Source organism: Balaenoptera borealis (assembly GCF_965194805.1).
Source record: "Balaenoptera borealis genome assembly, chromosome: 13".
Classification (NCBI taxonomy): Eukaryota; Metazoa; Chordata; class Mammalia; order Artiodactyla; family Balaenopteridae; genus Balaenoptera; species Balaenoptera borealis.
In genome coordinates this window covers 55845370-55868070 of record NC_138870.1, presented here as the reverse complement: position 1 = coordinate 55868070, position 22701 = coordinate 55845370, and the positions used below count along the sequence as shown (strand labels likewise).

Sequence of the window (22701 nt, the reverse complement as noted above, 5' to 3'; positions counted from 1 at the left end):
GTAGAATTCTGGGACTTTGTTTCCTTAGGAAGCTGTGATTAGGTTCCTTGTAGTACAATAAACAATACCTATTTTTTTCAACAAAACATTTTGCAGAAATATCTTAAAATGTCTTTATCCCAAAACTTCCATATTTTGAAACTTTGAATTTGAGAATGACATAAACATTCTAAAATTAAAGGAGGAAGGAGATTCAAAATATTATTCAAACTTTATCTGAACTAGGTAATTTGTGGAAAACCTCTTATGGTAGCAACTATACTTAAGGATTAAAAGCATTAATACATTTAGAAATTTATCAAAATTAATGTTTTTCTATGTTATATACAAGTAAATTGAGTACAGCTAAAGCTTAGTGACAGGGTTCTAGAGTACAGTAGTTTAACAATCCAGGAGAAACAAAGCAGTGTTTCCAATGTTAAATTGAATGGTTTGGCAAATCTGTCAGTGAAAGGGGAGTTTTCCATTTGAATAAAGAGCAAGATGAGTCCAGTTTCTGCCCTGTTCATGATTATTATTTATTTTTATAAGAACTACATGTGGTTATTTTTATTCTTATTCTGAAGGCTTAGACTCATAATGAAAGTACATGGCTTATAAAGAGGCATGTTGTGAATGTTACCTATCCTTGTTTGTGTGCTTTGAAGATTCTAAAGTAATTTGAAATTTGTAATTAGATGGCATCACCCAGTGCTAAGATTTCTTCTATTCCATCCTATAAATTGTCATTCTTAGTGCCGATCACGTTTAGAAAAACTACTGCAATCAGCTATGTGCTGTGTTCTCTGCTTTCTCCTTGTCAGCAGTAAGGGAGTACCCAAAGTTTGAAGCTCAAGAATGCCAGTTATCCATCAATTCCTTCTTGGCCTCTCTAATTAGCTAGTGCTCAGTACTCGGCTGGCAAGAGTTGAAGAGACTTCCCACTGTCCTTACCACTTTATGTGGTACTAAACAAAAGCACCGACTAGTCTCATGTTTTCCTTTCATGGGTTTTCTAGTGTTACATACTAAATTATAACACAGGTTTATGGGCCAGACTTTTCCTTAAAGTCAATAAGTCGTTTTTAACGTTACATGTTAGGTACAGAGAAGTTGTTAATTATAATCCTTAGTTCATGACATACAGTGATTCTTCGTAATAGACTTTTTCCTTTTGTTCTTCCTCAGGTCAGTTTTTAAGTCACTGGAATCAGGAACCTTTTTTGTAGGCTTCAGAGGTTATTTTCCTGGAGTTTGAACATGAACAAGCACCCTTTTGTTCTCTCTTAGAAGGCAGCAGCCAGAAGGGTTGGGCGTCCTGAAAATCTTCTTAATTATTTAGAACAGCCTAAGAGAAAAAAAAGAGTTCACCAGCCAGAGGCTAAGAAACCAAAGTGATTAATAGCTGATTAGGACTTAACTGTTATATCTTAAGAAGAAAATTAGGGAACTTCTTGGAAACTGCTTCATGACTGAGTTCTGACACTTGGAGTTCTGAACCTTTACTGTCTTACCTGAAAATCCCCATTAATTCTTGTTCTGGCAAAAAAAAAAAGGGACTCTCCCCGATCTTTGGCCAAATAGTTAAGTCAAAGGGAGATCTAATCCAGCATTCAGAAATCTTAACCAATCACCTACCATGGCAACCTTTATCCCTGTGAAGTCAGAGAGAGAGAGGGAAATGCGCAGAGACCTGGAAAAGGCACACTCTTCATTATTTGCTGGAGCTTCAGCTGAAAAATCCCAAAGTGTCCTCCCGAGGAATTAAGGTGGACCCCGGGGAGCTAAAAGAGCAAAATCAAAGTTTACAGCCTTTTTTTCTTTCTCCTGTGCTTATCTCCCAACCTCACTTCCCTCAAAAGTATTATCACCACCCTGGTAGCAAGGAAAGATGTGTCTAAAGAAAAAATGCACCAAGGAACTGAAAAAGGCATAAAGGAAAGCTTGGCTCCTCTACTGGCCCCTGCATCTTCTCAGTGCAAAGGCACTCCTCAGGGCAGATTTTGGTGCCCCAATTCCTGGGGCCATTTTGGTGCCCCAATTCCTGGGCAGTAAGCAAACACCCGGAAGCTGAAATTTTAAAGGAGCTATGGCTTTTCCTCACATCTCTTCCCACTGATCCAATGATGGTGATTGAATTTGATCATTCATGTGAGCACTTTCTCTGATGGAAGGGGGGGGAGGTGTAAGGGAGGAAGAGTATAAGGTAGTGGAAGGCATTTTAAAGCTCTCTATACACGTTTTTATGAAAGCTTAAGATGTTCTTTGAAACTAATTCTGTAGAGACCTGATGCTTCCTGGAATAAATATTTGTACACATAGACATAGATAAGGTTTCTTAACATGGGTTCCACTATTTCCATGGCATAACAAAGAGTAACTTTTAATAATTCTGACCCAGAGAAGTAACCTTGAATGTTAACAAAAATATAATTTGCTTTTCATTCGTATCAAAATCTACTACCACTGTCTAAACTCAAGATTGCTATAGCAGTTATTTTATAATCACAAGTCAAATACGTGTCCTTCATGAAATGACAATTCTAACTGTAAATCCTTTCGTCCCACTCCTGTCTCTTCTCAAAAAAGGGAATGGATTAAACATCTCTTAGGAGCAAAATGCATTTGATTTGGATAAAGGGGAAATGCATTTTTCTTGTTATTTGGAAACTTGTCATTTTAATCGTGTCTCTTATGGCATAATGTGTAAAAAAAAGGTTTTTTAGTCTTTCATAAGGTTTTGTAAAATTTTTAATAACCATAATAGTAAAAAAGAAATGACATGGCTATCTATGACACTGAAGTTTAAATTTAAAGACTTAACATTCTGTTTAAAAATATTAAGGAGGCGTATTTCAATCTCACTTCTGCTCATTTTTTTTTCAAAGAGAAGATGAATTCCAAGTACAAAGCTATTTTGAACTAACAGATTCTACTACACATCTATGATTATTAAAAAGAATCTGTTGGTCTGATCTTCCTTTATTTGAGAGATTACTGGTGAATCAAAGTTTGACCACCTGAGGGTTTGTCCAGATTATTACAGGATATCTGTATGATTCTTGGATTAGCATATTTTACAATAATTTGTGGCTTTAGCCACTTAGAGATGAGACATTTAATCATATCTGTCTAATTTTCATGAACGGAAAAGGCAGGATACTATACTAGACCTGAAGGCCTAGAGTTAGTGTATTATTTATTTGATTCACCTACTTTTTCCAGGTAGGATAGCTTTCTTTGTTTATGCTAGTCTTGACAAAGAATTCTGGGCAATTCACAAAAGCAGGAAGATGTCAAGTGTTCACACCCATTGCATTTCCAAACTTTGGTGCCCCAGGAAGATTATCTTAACTCTGTAGCCAAAATGAGCCCTCAAAAGTTTGTGTGGGAATTTTTTTTCCTCCTAGAATATGAGAAAAGACATTTATCAATTTGGTCATAATTAAATGAAGATGATATGTCTTTCTTGCTTCTCACATTTGAATATTTGCAGAGGGTGTACAGATATGGAGCTGAGAGTCTGAAATGCCCATTAGCCCAAGATGTATACACTCACGCTGTTTAGAATACATCCAGGAAGCATTGACACCTACTGAAAAATCAAAGTGTGGAAAATAATACAGTGCCCTTGGAATCACAGAGAAGCTGGCAACCTTCAATTGAGGGGGAAGGACAGGAATTTTGAAGGTTCTGCCCTCCCTGTTCAGCATTTTCCTCTTCGTTAACACACAATTTGACGCTTCATTGGTCTAAATTTTCATTATTGTAGTAGATATAGTGTGACATTTACAATAGGATTTTATAGCTCTAACACTCTTCAGGTGGATGAAGGGCATTTCCTCTGATTTTCAGGCCTGGTTCTCCTTCCTCTGTTTAGTTCCACCATTGAGCTGCTCCAAGAAATGGGCGAGTCTCACAGATGGGAAACCAAACTCAGTTGACTCAAGCAAGTATGTCATGTCATACAAAGCACGGTGCTGCACAATGCATACGTGTATCAAATCGTCACATTGTACACTTTAAATGTCTTACAATTCTGTCAATTACATAGAGAATTTCAAAGGCCAGAGGTCTCTCCCCCCCAAGTCTCATTTGTTCCTGTTTGAACAGAAAATATCTATGCGATCCTCTAACACCTAAAGAGAACGTTTGAGCACAATTTAACAATAAAATCGACAAGATGAGAGTGATTCATTCGAGAACGTGTGCTGCTATAGAAAAAAGGCCACAAAAAATATGCAAAAGTAGCTGGAGTCTGTAAATAGAGTGATGCAAAGCAGAACTTATTACTTCTTATGGCAGATACGCATGAAGGATTTCCCCCGGAGAGCTGATCCACTTTGCTCTGTGGTACATCCTGAGTTCTCAAATAGTGCTGGGCAAAACGAGCAGCTTGATTTGTGTGTTCAGTGCTGCAGCTTTCATTAGCGATTCAGACAAATGACAGTCTATTTATGTTTGAACTTCTCTCCTGCCTTAGTAAACATGGGTGAAATATAATGAAGTGGTACATAGGCAGCAAATGATTTTTAAACAATAGTTCTTCCAGCATGCAGTTTAGGGGAAATTATTTGTAATGAATTAGTCCTGTGCTTGGATATTCCCTGAGCCCCACTGTGTTACAGGAGTGGTGGCATTTGGTCAATGTCGTGCTCTGGGTACACGAAGTAATAAGAATGACTCTGACGACGGCCAGCACAGCTTCCCAGTGTCTGGAAACATTTTACAAGGAGGCTCAAGGAGATGTGCACAAGAGCCACAGGAGAAAGTATTTTCTGTCTACTACTTTGGCACTGAAGAAAAATGAATTCTCCCACTCCCCAGGTTAGGGAGACCTTCAGTTCAGGGTGTTTTAATTAAGTGACTTTAGAGAATTTGGCTGGGTGCAAGCTGTATGGATAAAATAGATAACCAACAAGGACCTTCTGTGTAGCACAGGGAACTCTACTCAATATTCTGTAATAACCTATATGGGAAAAGAATCTGAAAAAGAATGAATATATGTATATGTATAATGAATCACTGTGCTATACACCTGAAACTAACACAACATTGTAAATCAACTGTACGCCAATAAAATTTTTTAAAAATAGTTGCTCTGTAAAAAAAATAAAAAATAAAAGAGTTGTATGGATTGATTGGCACTAGGGAAAGAAAACCATCCTACACAGTTTAATGCAGAATAGAGCAGTTGGGCTCATTAATACTCCTTTCTTATTAGGGCTGACATGACTTAGAACAGCCCCCCAATTTCAGTCGTGTCATCTTCATAATGTTTGTTATATATGTTTGTTCCACCTTGACTATAATTAATATGATTTTAAGTAAATTTAAATTGATTCACTTTTTTCCTTATCTTTATCCTAAGCTTTATTATCTTGAATTTGATATGCTAATTATATTTTTCTAATATAAGTTTTTAAAAATTGTAACTCTGAAATTTTTTTTTTTAAGTTTTATGTGTTCCCTCAAATACATCCATCAATATTTACATACACTATACTTTGGGAAACGCTGGCTTGGAGTGAGATTCTTCTCCAAAGAAATGCCTTTGAGAACTTCAGTTTGTCAGTATATTGATGAGTAGTCGTTGATTTATAGTGCAGAAATGGGGCGTTTGGACGGGAGTGGAAGGCATTTGGAGCTTTTGCTATAAAATGGAAAGAAATACTGATAGCGAGGAGAGAGAACAATATTAACCCAAAGCCTAGGAAATAACAAGAATGCAATGACGAGAGTGAGGGAAGCCATAGATAAATTATAAAAATACTGGTTGTCATTCATTTCATGCTGTGTTCCAAGTATTGGCCTAACCATTTTAATAAATAATGTTGCATTTCTTCCACAACACCTGCAGGAACTAAGTTTTGTTCATTTCCCTCTAACAGTTGAGGGAACAAGTTCAGAGAGCTAAAGTAAGATGCCAAGGTCATAGGGCTAGAAAGTAGTGGACAAAATAAAATTGTATCTGAAATGCATTTAGATAACAATGAATTTCCACCAGAGTCCTGAGCAGTGAGTGAAAGGAGAAGGTGGTGAGAATTCGTAATGAGAATGAGGTGTAAAGACTGACTCCTAGTGGCCAATGGAGCCTCTGCTCTGAAGTAATGTAAGAAAATGTAAGGTGAGCCGGAGCCTCTGAGTGTGGGTGGCCTCTGCCTGTCCAAGTTGCAGAATCTATCTCAGTCATCACTGACTGTGCCCTTGATTACAGGTGGGTCAGCAAGTAGAGGCTGCGCTCATAGGGGTCATGCCATTATTTCTCTAAGTAACTGAGGGCTAGCAGAAACTGAGGAAGCAAGCTGGTAGTTTGCTTTAGGCTGTGCTGTCATTTATTCTATACATTTGTAATTTTCAAGGAAAAAAACTGAAATTGCCGAAGCAGGCTTTTAAATACTTGTTCTTGAACAGGTAACACCATAACTCTCTGCTTTGTGTTTCCCTTCTAAAACCTTAGAATAATACAGAGTTTTAAGATAACACTGAATGAGTAAAATGAGTCACTTTGCTCTGTGGCAGAGCATTTCACCTGGCAAATAGATTTCTAAAATTAGTTCACATATATCTCCCATTATCTGATTCAGTGAGTAAAGACTGACTCTGGGCAATGTGCTCAGTATATACATTTTCAATTCTCTTGATATTAAACATTCTTGCACATTTCTAAGGACTCTTACTGAGCTAGATGGTAAACTGATGTTATGAAGATTTCTGCTTCAGAACTGGGGTGGGGGGGAAACTTTATAGCACCTGGGAAATCTTTTTCTCTTTAGGAGTTTGATTACTCCCCTGGTGCTTTCCTGCCTTCTGCATGTAAATGTAAACTGCTTACACATTGATTCCATGCATTTCACCCTTGCATATTTCACCACATGGCCTTTATTTTTCCTCCAGCCAATCCTTTACTTGCTCCCTAAGTCCATTATAACTAAAATGATCTTCTCTCATTTTTTATATGTGCCTAGTAGTGTTCCAGAAGCTAGCAGTATCCTACAAACCTCTGTCCTCCTGGAGTTGGCATGCTAGTGGGGAGACTGACATTCAACAAGCACTGACTGCCTAACATAAAGTCAGGCTGTGCTAAGTGCAGTAAAGTGAAATAAACTAGTATAAGGTGTAGAGAGTGGTGGGCATAAAGACCTGACTCTGTGTTTGAAAAGAAAGTCAAGGATAGGCTCAATTAGGCAGTAACAACTGAGTGAGCCTAAAAAGAGGGGTGAACCCATAATGGTCTGGGGGAAGAGGATTCTAGGCCAAAAAGAACAGCCAGTACAAAGGCCCTGAGGTCAGAACAAGCTTGGCTTGTTAAAGAAACTGAGAGAAGGCCAGCATGACCAGAAAGGATGAAGCAACACTGAGAGTGGCAACTGATGAGGTTGGAGAGAGGGAGAGACAAAGGTAGGTTCTGTAGGACTTGTAGCCAAGGTAAGAGCTTGAGTTTTATTCTTGGTGTGACAAGAAACCATTGCAAGGATTGAACAGTTGAGGTACTGATGCATTTCTTTTTAAATCTCTCCAGCGTCTATATGGAAAATAGACTTTAAGGAGACAGGAACAGAGACAGGGAGATCAGTTGCCATTGCACTATTTCATTCAAGAAATGATGGTGTCTTGGACTAGGATGATGGAGGTAGAGGTAGTAAAAATGGTCAAATTAGATGTGGAATGTGAGAGGAAGAGAGGAGTCTGGGATGAGTCCAAGGGTTTTGCTCTTAACTGGGTAAGTAGTGATGCCATTTACTGAGACACACCCTGAGGAAGAAATGGATCAGTGGAAGGGGGGAGTAGGGAACTCAGAGGAAAGGTCCATGGAGATATAAATTTTGGAGCAATCAGTTTGTATTTACACCCTTGGGGATAAGGGATACCATCTTGGTAGTGCAGATAGATGGAGATGGGGTCCAAGGTCTGAGCCTGGGGCTTCCAGCCTTCCGAGGTCAGCCATGAAGGAAGTTTCAGCAAAAGACTTGAAGAAACGGAGGCAGTAGGAGGAGAAGCAGGAGAATGTGGTGTCCTGGAATCCAAGTTAAGAACCACATGGGACCAAGGAGGGAGAAAAAAACTGAACCAAGTATTGATGATAAGATGAATAAGACGAGGACTGAGAACTGGCTAAAGGATTGTGTAAGAAGAGAGTCTGTAGTGGGCCCTAACTGGAAAAGTTTCAGTGAAGTGGTGGGAGCAAAAGCCTGCTTTGAGTGGGCTGAGGTGACACTAGGACCTAAGTAAACAGAGTCAGAGAACGTGCACAACTCTTTCAAAATTTCAAAAGACTTGGACTTCCCTGGTGGTGCAGTGGTTAAGAATCTGCCTGCCAATGCAGGGGACACAGGTTCGAGCCCTGGTCTGGGAAGATCCCACATGCCGCGGAGCAACTAAGGCCATGCGCCACAACTACTGAAGCCCACACTGCAGAGCCTGTGAGCCACAACTACTGAGCCCACGTGCCACAACTATTGAAGCCAGTACACCTAGAGCCCGTGCTCTGCAACAAGAGAAGCCACCGCAGTGAGAGGCCCGTGCACCGCAACAAAGAGTAGCCCCCACTCGCCCGTGCGCAGCAGCAAAGACCCAACACAGCCAAAAATAAATAAATTAATTTAAAAAAAATTTTTTTCAGAAGACTCTATCAAGAGGAGCAGAAAAATGGGACAGTAGCCAGAGGGGGCATGTGGTCTCCGGGAGACTCCCTTTTTAAATACAGGAGAGGATACAGCGTGTTTGTGTGCTGATGTGGTTGATCTAGTGGAGTGGGAGAAATTGACGCAGGAGGGAAAGGGAATGAAAGCTAAAGCAAAACCTTTGAAGAGGCTCGAAGGGGGGCATCCAGCATGCGGTGGAGGTGTCAGCAGGAGGGAAGGCAGACGAATCCAGAGGCACAAAGGCAGGAGGATTATGGTAGGTTTCCTGCTAAGAAGATAGGTGAGTCTTCTTCTGTGCTCTGTTTTCTTCTTGAAATAATAGGTGAGGTCATCACAGAGAGGAGGGAGGGGGAGGGGAGGACAGAGGCTTGTAGAGTGAGGAGGGGGTGTCGTTTCAAAGGCTGGGAGAGTGGATTGCCTCGGGCGACGTCCAAGGATTGCCCTGCAGCCTTGTAGACCCCTAACTAAACAGAACCCTCTTCTCTCTTAACCTGACTTCTTCAAATCAAAAAAGGATGACATGAACTCACACATCTGATGCTGATGCCCCATGTCGTCCCCACATGTCATATTCCATCTCCCCTGGGAGCTCTCCTACAGCTTCTACCTTTCGTAAGCATTTCTTTTTATGAGCACCCAGAATATCATGTGTTTTTATCAAACCTTCTGGCAGGTTAGCTCATCCTGTTTCAAGTCGCTCTGCAATTATTTTCCTGGGTTCTAGACTTACGTCTAATTTAAGGTACAGTCCCTTACGTTCAAGAAAATGTTTCTTTATTTACAGTTCTCCCACCAAGCTTTGCCCAGCAGGGTTCATAACAGGGTGTAGTCCATGGTGGTTGTGTTAAAGACTTCTCTCATCACCTGCTTTAGGATCTGATCACTGTTATGCGCCAAACCTTACAGAACACTGAGATGGAATGATGAGGCATGGCTTGTAGTACTCTGACTGGTCTTTCTCTTCCAAACACTGTCCGCGCGCGCGCGCGCACACACACACACACACACACACACACACACGCACATCTTTCCTTCTGTTTTCCTCTTTCAATATAGGAAACTTCACATCTAACCTCTTCTGCTTCAATATTTTTAGAGACAGGAAACTTACTATCTTACAAGGTACCCCACGCTTTTTAAAATCTGTGTGTTAGGAAGTATTCCTTATGCCAACAGGCTGAGGTTTCCCACCTTATACCTCTACCCATTGGCTCTTCTGAACTTCCCCAAAGTCTTTCGAGTACTTTAATGCACCTGTCAGCTCCTCCCTGAGCCGTCATTGTTGTTTAACCAGATAAAGCATGTTCCTTCCTTCAGCCTGGCCTTCTGTGACATATTTTCCACACCCTGGTAGCCTTTCTCCATTTTGTCAATGCTCTCTTGCATGTGGCAGCCAAAACCGAATCCTTCCTCCAGCTAAAGAGCACAGAGTATAAGAAAACCAGTACCTTCCCTGATCTGGGTGTTCTACTCAGTGCAGATTATGATTGTATTTTTGAATGAAATAATGATGTTTGTTTACACTGAACTTTCAGTCAATAGGCCTTATTCTCATGAATATCCCTCAAGAGCTAGGCTTCCTGCCTTGAACAGTAGCACTTCGTATAATGCTGGCCAACACTGTACCCTTTGTTCAGTTGTCTACACATGTATTTCTGTTATATTCCACTAGGAAGATTTGAGAAGAGGAGAGGAGGAGGGGTACTAATGATTGTTGAGCATCAATTGTGTACCAGTCTTATTTATTCAAAAGAGGTATTTAATGATCCCAATTTTATGGAGGAAGAAATTAAGGCTCACTGAGGCTTAAGTAACTTGCATAAGTTCATCCAACAACAAAGCTGATATTTGAGTTTAGATTAGTTTAATCCAAAGCCCCTCATCTTTCAGCTCTTGTTCCCAACTCTCAAATGATTCAGCTCATCTTTCCAACATAGTGGAAATAGTCTCTATTCCTGCACATCACATATATTTACCACTGTCTTAGCAGTGAATTAGCCATAAATTTGACAAGCATCTAACAATGTTAAGAATTTTGAGCGTACCGTGCTTTGTGACCACCTAGAGCGATGGGATAGGGAGGGTGGGAGGGAGATACAAGAGGGAGGGGGTATGAGGATATATGTATACGTATAGCTGATTCACTTTGTTATACAGCAGAAACTAACACACCATTGTAAAGCAGTTATACTCCAATAAAGATGTTAAAAAATAATAAGAAAAGAAAAGAATTTTGAGCATAGCAGTCAGTACCAAGGACAGAGCTCTGCGGCACCCCCACCACCAGAAACCTTGATCCTCCCCCATCAACAATGACTTTCAGCCTTTTGGGTATCATCCTCAGTGAGCTTCAAAGCCACCAGCTTTTAGTTCATGGTACTCTGTTCTGTCCACAAGTTATCATGAGAGATCTTTCTCAAATCCCACTGAAATATTCAAATATGCATTTACACTATATTGTCTTTATATATAGGTATCCCTTGGAGATACTACAGGTTCAGTTCCAGACCACCACAATGAAGCAAATATCACAATAAAGCAAGTCACGCAAACTTTTTGGTTTCCCATTGTATATAAAAGTTATGTTTACACTATACTGTAGTCTATTAAGTGTGCAATATCATTATGTCTAAAAAAAACCGATGTACGTACCTTAATTTAGAAATACTTTATTGCTAAAAAATGCTAAACATCATCTAAGCCTTCAGTGAGTCGTAATCTTTTTGCTGGTGGAGGGTCTTGCCTCAGTGGTGATGGCGGCTGACTGATCAGGGTAGTGGCTGCTGAAGGGTGGGGTGGCTGTGGCACCTTCTTAATATAAGACAGCAATGACGTTTGCCGCATCAATTGACTCTTCTGTTCATGAACAATTTCTCTGTAGTGTGCAATGATGTTTGATAGCATTTTACCCACAGTAGAACTTCTTTCAAAATTGGAGTCAATCCTCTCAAACCCCGCCACTGCTTTATCAACGAAGTTTATGTAATATTCTAAATCTTTTGTTATCATTTCAACAGTCTTCACAGTGTCTTCATCAGGAGTAGATCCATCTGAAGAAACCACTTCCTTTGCTCATCCGCAAGAAACAACTCCTCATCCATGAAAGTCGTATCAGAGATTATAACAACTCAGTCACATCTTCAGTCTCCACTTTTAATTGTATTTTTCTTGCAGTTTCCACCACATCTGTAGTCACTTCCTCCACTAAAGTCTTGAACCCCTCAAAGTCCAGGAGGGTTGGAATCAACTTCTTCCAAACTCATATTAATGTTGATATTTTGACTTCTTCCCATGAATCAGGAATGTTCTTCATGGCATCTAAGAATGGTGAATTCTTTCCAGAAGGTTTTCAAGTTACTTTGCTCAGATCCATCAAAGGAATCACTCTCTATGGCAGCTATAGCCTTACAAAATGTATTTCTTAAATAATAAGACTTGAAAGTCAAAATTACCCCTTGATCCGTGGGCTACAGAATGGATGCTCTGTTAGCAGGCATGAAAACAACATTAATCTCATTGTAGATCTCCATCAGAGCTCTTGGGTGACCAGGTGCTCATATTTTGAAAGAAATCTTTTTTTCTGAGCAGTAGGTCTCAACGGTGGGCTTAAAATATTCAGTAACCATGTAGTCAACAAATGTGCTGTCATCCAGGCTTTGTTGTTTCATTTATAGAGCACAGGCTGAGTAGATTTAGCCTAATTCTTAAGGGCCCTAGGATTTTTGGAGTAGCAAATGAGAATTGGCTTCAACTTAAAGTTACCAACTGCATTAGCTCCTAACTGACAAGAGAATCAGCCTGTCCTTTGACGCTCTGAAGCCAGGCATTGACTTCTCCTCTCCAGCTATGAAAGTCCTAGATGGCATCTTCTTCCAATACAAGGCTGTTTCATCTACATTGAAAATCTGTTGTTTAGTGTAGCCACCTTCATGAATTATCTTAGTTGGATCTTCTGGATAACTTGCTGCAGCTTCTACATCAGCACTTGCTTCTTCACCTTGAACTTTTATGTTATGGAAATGGCTTCTTTCCTTAAACCTCATGAACCAATGTCTACTAGCTTCAGACTTTTCTTCTGCAGCTTCCTCACCTCTCTCATCTTCATGTAATTGAAGAGAGTTATGGCCTTGCTCTGGATTAGGCTTTGGCTTAAGGAAATGTTGTGGTTGGTTTGATCTTCTATGAAGACTACATTCGTGTGTTCACTGGAGTAGCGCCTTTAATTTCCTTCAAGAACTTTTCCTTTGCATTCTTGTTTGGCACAAGAGGTCTAGCGTTCGGCCTATCTCAGCTTTTGACATGTCTTCCTCACTAAGCTTAATCGTGTCTAGCTTTTGATTTAAAGTGAGAGATGTGTGACTCCTTTCACTTGGACACTTGGAGGCCATTGTAGGGTTATTAATTGGCCTAATTTCAGTATTACTGTGTGTTTAGGAAATAGGGAAGCCCAAACAGAGGGAGAAAGATGGGGGAAGGGCCGGTCAGTGAAGGAGAACACATGAAACATTTATCGGTCAAGTTCACCATCTTATATGGGTGCAGTTCGTGGTGCCCCAAAACAATGACAATAATAACATAAAAGATCACTAATCACAGATCACCACAACAAACACAGTAATAATGAAAAAGTTTGAAATATTTTGAAAATTACCAAAATGTGACACAGAGACACTAAGTGAGCAAATGCTACTGGGAAAATGGTGCTGATAAACTTGATGCAGGGTTGCCACAAACCTTCAGTTTGTAAAAAAGTGTAAAGCAAGCCAGAACAAAATGGGGTATACCTGTATAATGTTGGTTTGCATGCCTTATTCTTCAGTGGTCTAATAATCCTTTCTAAAATTTTGCCAGTACATGCCATCAATCCCAGAGATCTAGGATTTCCAGAGCCCCTGATTGTAGAAATTTAGATGCTCACTTATTCCCAGACTTTAGGCATATCTTTCATTTTTATGTTTGTTTCATTATTACATCTGCATATTCTTTTAATTCTCTGGGATGTAATTTACCTGACTCTGGAAACGCAAATATATTTTATACAACTAAGGGATTATTTTAACATCACTTTACTTAACTTTTGGCATAAGTTTCCTCTTACTTTAATCTTAAATTCTATCCTTCTAGTTTAAGGTTATTCTCCTTGGAAGCTACTGGAGATGCATCATTGGAATAGAGTAACTCAGCATTTCACCATGCTAAAAGTAACTTGACACCATCTTCTGTCAGAGGTAGACCTTCCCCAGGTTCTTCTTCTTCTGGCCTGGAGAACTTGGAAAAGTGATTCTAGTTGACCTTATCATCTCCTGTTAGCTATAGTTCTCACATGATAAAGTTGTCCATATTTCAATAAAGCATATTCAAGAACTATTCTTTCCAGGAGGCCAGATGAAGGTGGTAGTCATTATGGTGGCAAGGACTCCTGCTCTCCAGGCACAAGGAATAAAGGGAAGAAAATATTAGAAGTTTGAAAAAAAATGAAATGGCAAATATTTAAAATGCTGATTATATCAAGTGCTATCAAGGATACAGGAAAATAGAAACATATATCGTTGGCAGGAATATAAAATTTTTGGAAAACACGTTGGTAGCATCAATCAGAGTGTTTAAAAATATATGCACTTTTCCCAACATTTGTGAGAATATATTCTACAGTAATCCTCACACTTGTGCACAAAGATGTAACCATACTTGCCTACTTATAAGATGTGGTAATTTTTGAGAATCATCCCAATCTGATAAAGAAATGCTTTGAAAAAGTGCAGGTAGCCCCCAGCAACCACTGTCATCATCACTCACTGCCTCTGAGGGAGAGCGTCACTGGCTTTGAAGGAGGGTGACTCCAGGGGTAGAAAGGGGCCTCTCCCAACTCTGGTACCTCACTGTTGAAAAGTGGGGACTGAGAGTCTCTTTAGTCATCCAGGAGTTGGACAGGCGAAGTGTGTTTTACCGTGAAAATGGGCAGGTCTGGGAATAAAGTGTGCCAGCAAATTGGTATATACAGAGATGTTCATTGGAGCTTTGTTTATTATTGAAATATTGGAAACAACCTAAAGTATCCATCAGTTGAGGAATGGTCAAACAAACTAAGGTGCAGCCATTCTAAGAGAGATTATAAAACTGTTAAAAAGTATGAGGTGAACCTATAGACCATCTCATGAAAAGATCTCCAAGACATATTGCCATGTTGAAAGCAGCAAGTTAGGGACTTCCCTCGTGGTGCAGTGGTTAAGAATCCACCTGCCAATGCCGGGGACACGGGTTTGAGCCCTGGTCCGGGAAGATCCCACATGCCGCAGAGCAACTAAGCCCATGCGCCACAACTACTGAGCCTGCGCTCTAGAGCCTGTGAGCCACAACTACTGAGCTCACATGCCACAACTACTGAAGCCTGCGCACCTAGAGCCCGTGCTTCGCACCAAGAGAAGCCACTGCAATGAGAAGCCCACGCACCGCAACAAAGAGTAGCCCCCGCTCGCCGCAACTAGAGAAAGCCCGCGTGCAGCAGCGAAGACCCAATGCAGTCAAAAATAAATAAATTTATTTTAAAAAAAAGAAAGAAAAGAAAAGAAAACAGCAAGTTAGCATTGCGTGGTTTGACCCAATTTTGGTTAAATGTTAGTGCCTGAAAAGAGAATGGAAGTTGGGCACAAACTTTGACAGTGGTTTCCTCTGAGATGAGAGGAGGAGTAGAGGGAGGGTGTGGAAGGGTGCCTCAGGCTTTGGTCCATATACTTCTGTATCATTTGAATCTTCCACTAAAGTGTGTTTGTGTAATACCTGGGTGGTTTTTTAAAAATACTATAAGGACAACAAGGAATATTAGTGGATTGGAGCTGCCTGGCATAACCACATCTTGGAGGACATACCAGACCCAACCCTGCAGATGGAGAAGAAGAGGAGGAGGCATGCCTGCCAGCTGATACTACACAGAGCCAACAAACTTGCAAATATTTATCCACGTGTCAAGAAGCTCACCTGCAAGAGAGAACTACAAAAATGTGAGGGTATCGCCGTTCATTTAAGTAGAAGAAAATAGAAGATTGGAAACAAAAATGATTACTGGTATGTAATATTTTAAGTCGTATGGAAAAGGGGTCCATGTGTTCCCCGTGATCTCAGAAGCATAACAAGAGCCTGTATGTCAGAGGTCACCAGCCAACTTCATCCCACTGGCTGAGGGCAGCCTAGATACACTTGGCCAGCAAACACCGTGAGGCAGTACCCATCGCTCTTCACTCTGTTTCATGTCCGCACCCTACTGATCAGGTCACAGACGGCCTGCTTCATTCATTTAATGTATTAGATTCGTACGTGCATTTGGATTTTTCACCCATGCTATAAGGGTAAGTTATAGGAAATCAGATTTGGAAGCAACTTAAAGTGGAACTTTCTAAGAAGTACAGAAAGGCAACCTACCTTACTGGCTGGGAACACAGACTCTGGAGTTAGCCTGCCCCTTATTTGAATTCTGGTCCTGCCACCTACTGCTATGTGAACTTTGGCTGGTTGCTTAAGTTTCATGCTTCATGTATCAGTTTTCCTATTGTGTGAAATGAGAGAGTAATAAGTTAGTGCCTATAAAGCATCTATATTAGCTATCTATTGCTGTGTGTCAATACTACTGCAAATTTCACAGCTTAAAACCAACACACATTCATGATCTCACAGTCTCTATGGGTCAGTTATCGAGGCATAGATTCTCTGGTTCTCTTTTTTAGGGTCTCACAAAGCTCAATCAGGGTGTCAGCCAGGGCTGCAGCCTCATCTGAGACTTGACTGGAGAAGGATCTGCTTTTAAGCTCACTCAGGGTGTTGGCAGAATTCAGTTCAGGGCTTCGGTTTCTTGCTGGCTGTCAGCCAGAGGCCTTCAGCCCTAACCCAGTTGCCTGCTTTTCCAAAACCCACAAGGGCAGGAAAGCCTCCAGCAAGATGGGTGCTACAGTTTTACGTGCATAATCACTTACATGTCATCGCATACATCCCGGCACCTTTGCCATATTCTACTGGTTAGAGACAAGTCACAGGTGACACCCACACTCAAAAAAAGGGGATAATACAAGGCCTCATAGTCAGAAGTTAGGCATCATGAATGACCACCTTAGCGTCTGTCTGCCACAGCATACTAACTCAGGCCCAGTACCTATAAGGTGCCTAATATATGTAGTTAGTATTCATTTAAACTGTCTGAAGAAGACATAGGTAGCTTTCTGAGAAGATTAGTTTCTCACACTGGGGGTACTCAGACAGGACTGGATGGTGACTGTAAATAAAATCAAATGGAGGTAGGTCTTGAACCAGATGACCTTTAAGATCATCTGTGATTTAATTCAGCCACCAGACAAGGTGAACCAACTGCCCTCCTCCAAAGTCTCCTGCAGCATGTTTATGCGTTTGTTGCTGCTATTCTTCTTGCATGATATCTTATCATAAATAGATGTTGAATTTTATCAAAAGCTTTTTCTGCATCTATTGAGATGATCATATGGGTTTTATTCTTCACTTTGTTGATATGGTGTATCACATTGATTGATTCGTGGTTATTGACGAATCCTTACCTCCCTGGGATAAATCCCACTTGATCATGGTGTATGATCCTTTTAATGTATTGTTGGATCCGGCTTGTTAGTATTTCGTTGAGGATTTTTGCATCTCTGTTCATCAGTGATATTGACCTGTAATTTTCTTTTTTGGGGGGTATCTCTGTCTGGTTTTGATATCAAGGTGATGGTGGCCTCGTAGAATGAGTTTGGAGGTGTTCCTTCCTCTGTAATTTTTTGAAATAGTTTCAGAAAGATAGGTGTTTTGCATGGTATTTTTTTCATTTTTACCTGACTTCCCCTGTGTAAATGGGAACTAGAGCAGCCTATATGATTTTCTCTGAGAATTCTGAGAGTGACTTTGGTCCCTCTTAAAACAGCCGAGCTTTAGGGGTCGGGTGGGGAGGAAGGAAAGAAATGCATTTTACCTTGACTAAGATTTGCAGAGGTGCAAACCCTCTTTTCAGCTTCTGGGCCTCTCAAAACCCAATCAGGTTTGTGTACCTAGACTGCACTCAATAAAGGCCGTGTAACATTACTGGGAAGAGGGCGAGATGATGGATTGGACTTCTAGACTCTCTAGATCTTGCTGGTGACTAACGAGGCTTTTTACCCTTCTGATCACTCACCAGCTCAGCCTCTGCTGTTTGCACTGAAGGCTTGATAAACATAAACTTTCTCTTTAGTAGCCCAGCCATGGAAGAGGATGAACAAGGCAGTTCCACTGTGGCAGCACAGAATCCAGAAAGCTGTTTTTTATGCCTGAGAAATTATTGATTTAAGACATACATAGCCTTGCATGTGAATTGTGTCAGTGCACACACCAGCCCTATTTCTGCATTCAGCCTCTGAGAAATGTGACCAAAGAACCACATGCACCACACATGCCAACACCCAAGTACACCCTGAGTCACGCACACACTAGCACCTGGCCCTGTTGTGCTGGAGAAGGGGGGAAGGGGGATGATTGAGGCACTCTACAGCCATGCGAGTGACTAAATATTAGAAATACAATAACCATGATGCATCCCTGTTATTTCTTTAATTTAAGCAATTTCCCAGTAGGGTGTTGAGGTGTTAATTGCTTCTGCGCTTCTTTGTTGACAGATATGTTCTTTTTCACCTGGCTACGAGAAGCAGTTATTGTAATGCTCTCCTGGGCTTGGTGAGATATTCTTTAATAGATTTTAAAGGTATTGGTAGGGCAGTGTGCTTTTAAAAAGAAACTGTTCTCTGCCCTGTTCATACTTGATAACATGGGTGGGTATTGTATTCAGACCACATGATGAATCTGTTAAAGAGAAATATGCAATGGAGGAAAAAAAGACAGGAGTAATATTTTTTCAAGAAATATATATCCAGATTTCAGATATGAGAAAAAAATGTTCCTGTGTGTGTATATCACTGAGTGGAACAAAGATTAAACAAAACAACAACAAAAAGAAAGAGTAAGACTTTTCTTACAACATTCAGCAGGGCATATTTCTCATGAACTTCAACACAAAGTTGTTATTTTCTGGGACTCGTGTGGCCTTCCAAATGATGTTCTGACAGGTCACTAACTCAATACAAATCAGTAAATATTCTTTTACCCGTTGTGTGAAAATGACTTTCACAATCCACTTGAACCACACGCGGTTTTGTGTTTCATACTTACATTCAAGAAGAAAAAGAAAAACAGTCTTAGAATTTTTTGTTAGAATTTGGAACTTTTTTTTTTTTTTGGCGAGAGTCACTTTGGCAACCTGCCAAGCCAAGGCAATCCATGTTAACCAAAGTGATGTGAAAAGAAGACTGAATTCAGAGTTGAGAGCCCCTGGCTTTAAGTTCTAGCAAAACGGTTTGCCTGATGCGGTGTCCTTAGGCAAATCATCTAACCTTGAAAAGCTTCTGTGTTTTCATCTTTAAGATCCTGGGTTTCTGTGAGAATCAAATGAGAAAATGTGACACTGCTAGACGCTTCTTCAAGTGGTATAGAGATGTAAAATGGTGTGATCAAAGGAAAATATAGGTTTTTGTGGTACCCAAAGCTTATACAATTTGAGGGTAGGCAGCTTTTTAAGGAAAAAAATACAAAAATGTCTTTTTAAAATTTTACAAAACCATGTGACCATGTGAACACCTTGCTAGGACCTCTGCCAAGGCTTTAGAAGAAGCCTGTGGCAGTGAAGGTCCTGGAAACTTGAGTCAGTAGCTTTAGCTGTGCGTTATTATTACAGACTTACAGAATGCCAGAGCTGAGAGTGGCCATAACTGCCAACCGGTGTGGGTTCACACCTGTTTTTTCCCAGTAGAAACTTCTTTGGAAACAAAATCTTACATGGAGAAACAGAAGAGAAAACAGATAGGTGGAGCTGAGGTTAGGACGAGGGATTTAGTTAGAACTGTGTCCGTGTGGCCTCCTCCTTCCTTGGGTACCTAAGAACTTCAGTTGAAAGGGGAGTTTGGAGAAACACTGTATTTCATTTATTTGAAGACTGCCCCCCCCCATTTTAACTACCATGAAACCAGGATGCACCTTACAGCTGTTCTTGAACCTGCAGTAGTTGTGATGTCATCGTTATTGCCTGTGCATGCTCTTACTTGGTTGTAATTCCTGGTAATATGATTGGATAAATGCAACCCCTGGAAGTTTCAGGCATTAAATCATTTAAGGACCATTAGAGGCAGGAACATGCATTGCTGTCTAAAACATTCTGTTGACACTTTGGGGGAAGATCAAGGAAGCATAAGCATCATAACTTGCCAAAAGGGGTCTCAGCAGCTTGGAAGAAAGACCAAGAGACAGTAATGTAGCCCTCTCTCAGAAACTGGCATCATCAGTGTTCTTGAGGTCCAGAGGACAATGTCATATGGCAAATAAAGACATCAGTGGCACTGGTTCAGAAAGTGAATGTGAAGAAGATACTGAAGTCCCTTAACTGACTTTAACTTACATCTTCCTTCTTATGTATGCACTTCGAGTTCATTTGTAAGTACAAAAAAATTTTAAACTTAGCGGTAAGAAAGCATTCTGTTGTAATTTAATTGGAAGCATTTCTTAGTGGTAAATAAAACAATAGCGTTCCTTAAAAGTGCTGGTGTCTTGGAGTCAATGAAATATGGTACTTTTTAAACCATTTAGTTCAATTCTCTCATCTTGTAGTTCAGAGATTAATACCCAGAGAGGGTTTAGTGACTTGCCCAAGGCAATATGGCTGATTTTTCCAGGGCATAATGAACTAGCTGCAAATATTTTTCAAGCAGTTGTTCCCTAGTTAGCCCCAGACTAGAACCCTCACCCTTTATTTCACTAATCATCCCTAATCAGATTTGTTATTATTTTTTAATTGCTTGGGATCTGTATTTCCTACTAGAATATAAATTCCTGAGGGCAACAATGAAGTCTGTCTTGTTTCCTGCTAGGTAGCAAGGTGCCTACCATTTAGCAACTGATCATTAGATTTTCCAGCGGAAGGATGGATGGATGGATGGATGGATGGATGGATGGATGGATGGATGGAGGAGGGGTAGATGAAGAGAGGGATAGATGGATGGATGGAAAGGGCTAAAACATTTCATACTCAGATTGAGGCTACAAGATAGTTGGATAAGGTGGTGTTATATATGGCAAGTGATGTGCTAATACAAGTATGGACTGATTGTCAGGGTGGAGGAAGCTGGCAGGGAGGAGGTGGATGTAGGATGGGGGAGCTGCCCTTGACGTGGGCAGCACAGCCTCCTCCAGTTCTGGATTCCAGCGGGGTCTCAGGAGGGCTCTAATAAAACGGAGACTCACTGCAGCAGGCTGCTTGTCTTCTCCATGGAGAGTCCACAGGGCTCCCTTGATGCCTTGCCTCTCGGTTATCCGCAGTGACTGCAGTTTTCCATCTGTTCCTCTGAAATGGATCAAGTCTCATAAAACAAGAGAGTCAAATAAATGCCTCTGACATCTGTAACAAAGTGATAGGGATGGATTTACTGATTTACTGTTGCCCTGGTGGCTTGGAGTTGGCCTAAGGCTGGCCTTATTTTTCAGCTCCTTTCTCAGTAGTATTTCATCTACATGTTTTTGCATCCATTGTTTAGCAATTACTTTATGACAGTCTGAACATTTATAGCATTCAGTTGTCTGAGAAGGCAATCCCCTGCACCTAAAACAGATACAGATTTCTGCCTAACAAACCAACTTTCAAGTCTCAAGTTTCCTGATTTATAAAATGGAAGTGTAATCCTCTTCACAGGGTTATGCTGAAGGTTAAATTAGATGACAGATGTGAACCATTTTGAGAAGTATTAACTGCTTTAAAAGGATGGATAATCTTAAACGGTATCAGGGAGTTCTTCCTTTTAATTTTTCTCTTCAATCCAGTTATCTCACTCATGATAGACTCACGGGTACTTTGGTCTTCATGGAAGGAGGAGGCCAAGCAAGTGTAGCTCTAAGTCGCATTTTGTCCTGATTATTCAAGAAGTCTGATTTCCTGTTGAAGTTTATCCTCCCTTCATTTCCTTTTCAGGCAGAAAGAATGTTCCCCCCAAGCATTGTTCTTTTAATTGTCTTTGAAGACGCAACGGCCCCTAAGCAGTGTTTAGCTCCCTGTCTTGGGCACTGGCTAAGCTCCTAACTCCTTGATGACTTGCTCTCACTACTAGCAGCCAGTGCAGCCTTACCTGATGTCTGTCTGTCTCAGGGTTTTTCTTTTTCTTTTTTTTTTTTTTTTGGAATTTTTGTTTTTAAATTTTATTGAAGTATAGTGGATTTACAATGTTGTGTTAATTTCTGATGTACAGCAAAGTGACTCAGTTATACATATATATTCTTTTTCATATTCTTTTCCATTATGGTTTGTCACAAGATATTGAATATAGTTGCCTGTGCTATACAGTAGGACCTTGCTGTTTATCCATTCTATGTATAATAGTTTGCCTGTGCTGATCCCAAACTCCCATTCCTTCCCTCCCCTACCTCCCCCTCCCCCTTGGCCACCGCAAGTCTGTCCTCTATGTCTGTGAGTCTGTTTTTGTTTCATAGATATGTTGATTTGTATCGTATTTTAGGTTCCACGTATAAGTGATATCATGTGGTATTCGTCTTTCTCTATCTGACTTACTTCACTTAGAATGATAATCTCTAGGTCCATCCATGTTGCTGCAAATGGCATTATTTCATTCTTTTTACAGCTAATATTCCATTGTACATATATACCACATCTTCTTTATCCATTTATCTGTCAATGGACATTTAGGTTACTTCCATGTCTTGGCTATTGTAATAGTGCTGCTATGAACATGGGGGGTGCATGTATCTTTTCGAATTCCAGGGTTTTCCTTTGCTTACAGAGTGTTTCTTTCTTCTCACTCACGCAGCTGAACAAGACATATTTCTCATCCCTTGTTCAGCCGGGCTCCCAGACCAGACCATCTGATCACTCTAATCCTAGCATGGGAGCTCTGGTTTTTCATATCTAAATAGTTATTTAATATAAGATACTAGCCAAAAGGATATCCTAAAAGTCATGCAAAAATAAAAGACCCTCCCCCAGCAATATCTCATTAAT

At 40.4% G+C, this 22701-nt stretch overlaps 1 protein-coding gene across 9 annotated transcripts in view; it reads left to right on the top strand.

The window, feature by feature from the left end:
- Positions 1–22701, top strand: part of GRIP1 (glutamate receptor interacting protein 1) — a 713644-nt gene that overhangs the window by 498952 nt on the left and 191991 nt on the right. The gene's annotated exons all lie outside the window — the stretch shown is intronic.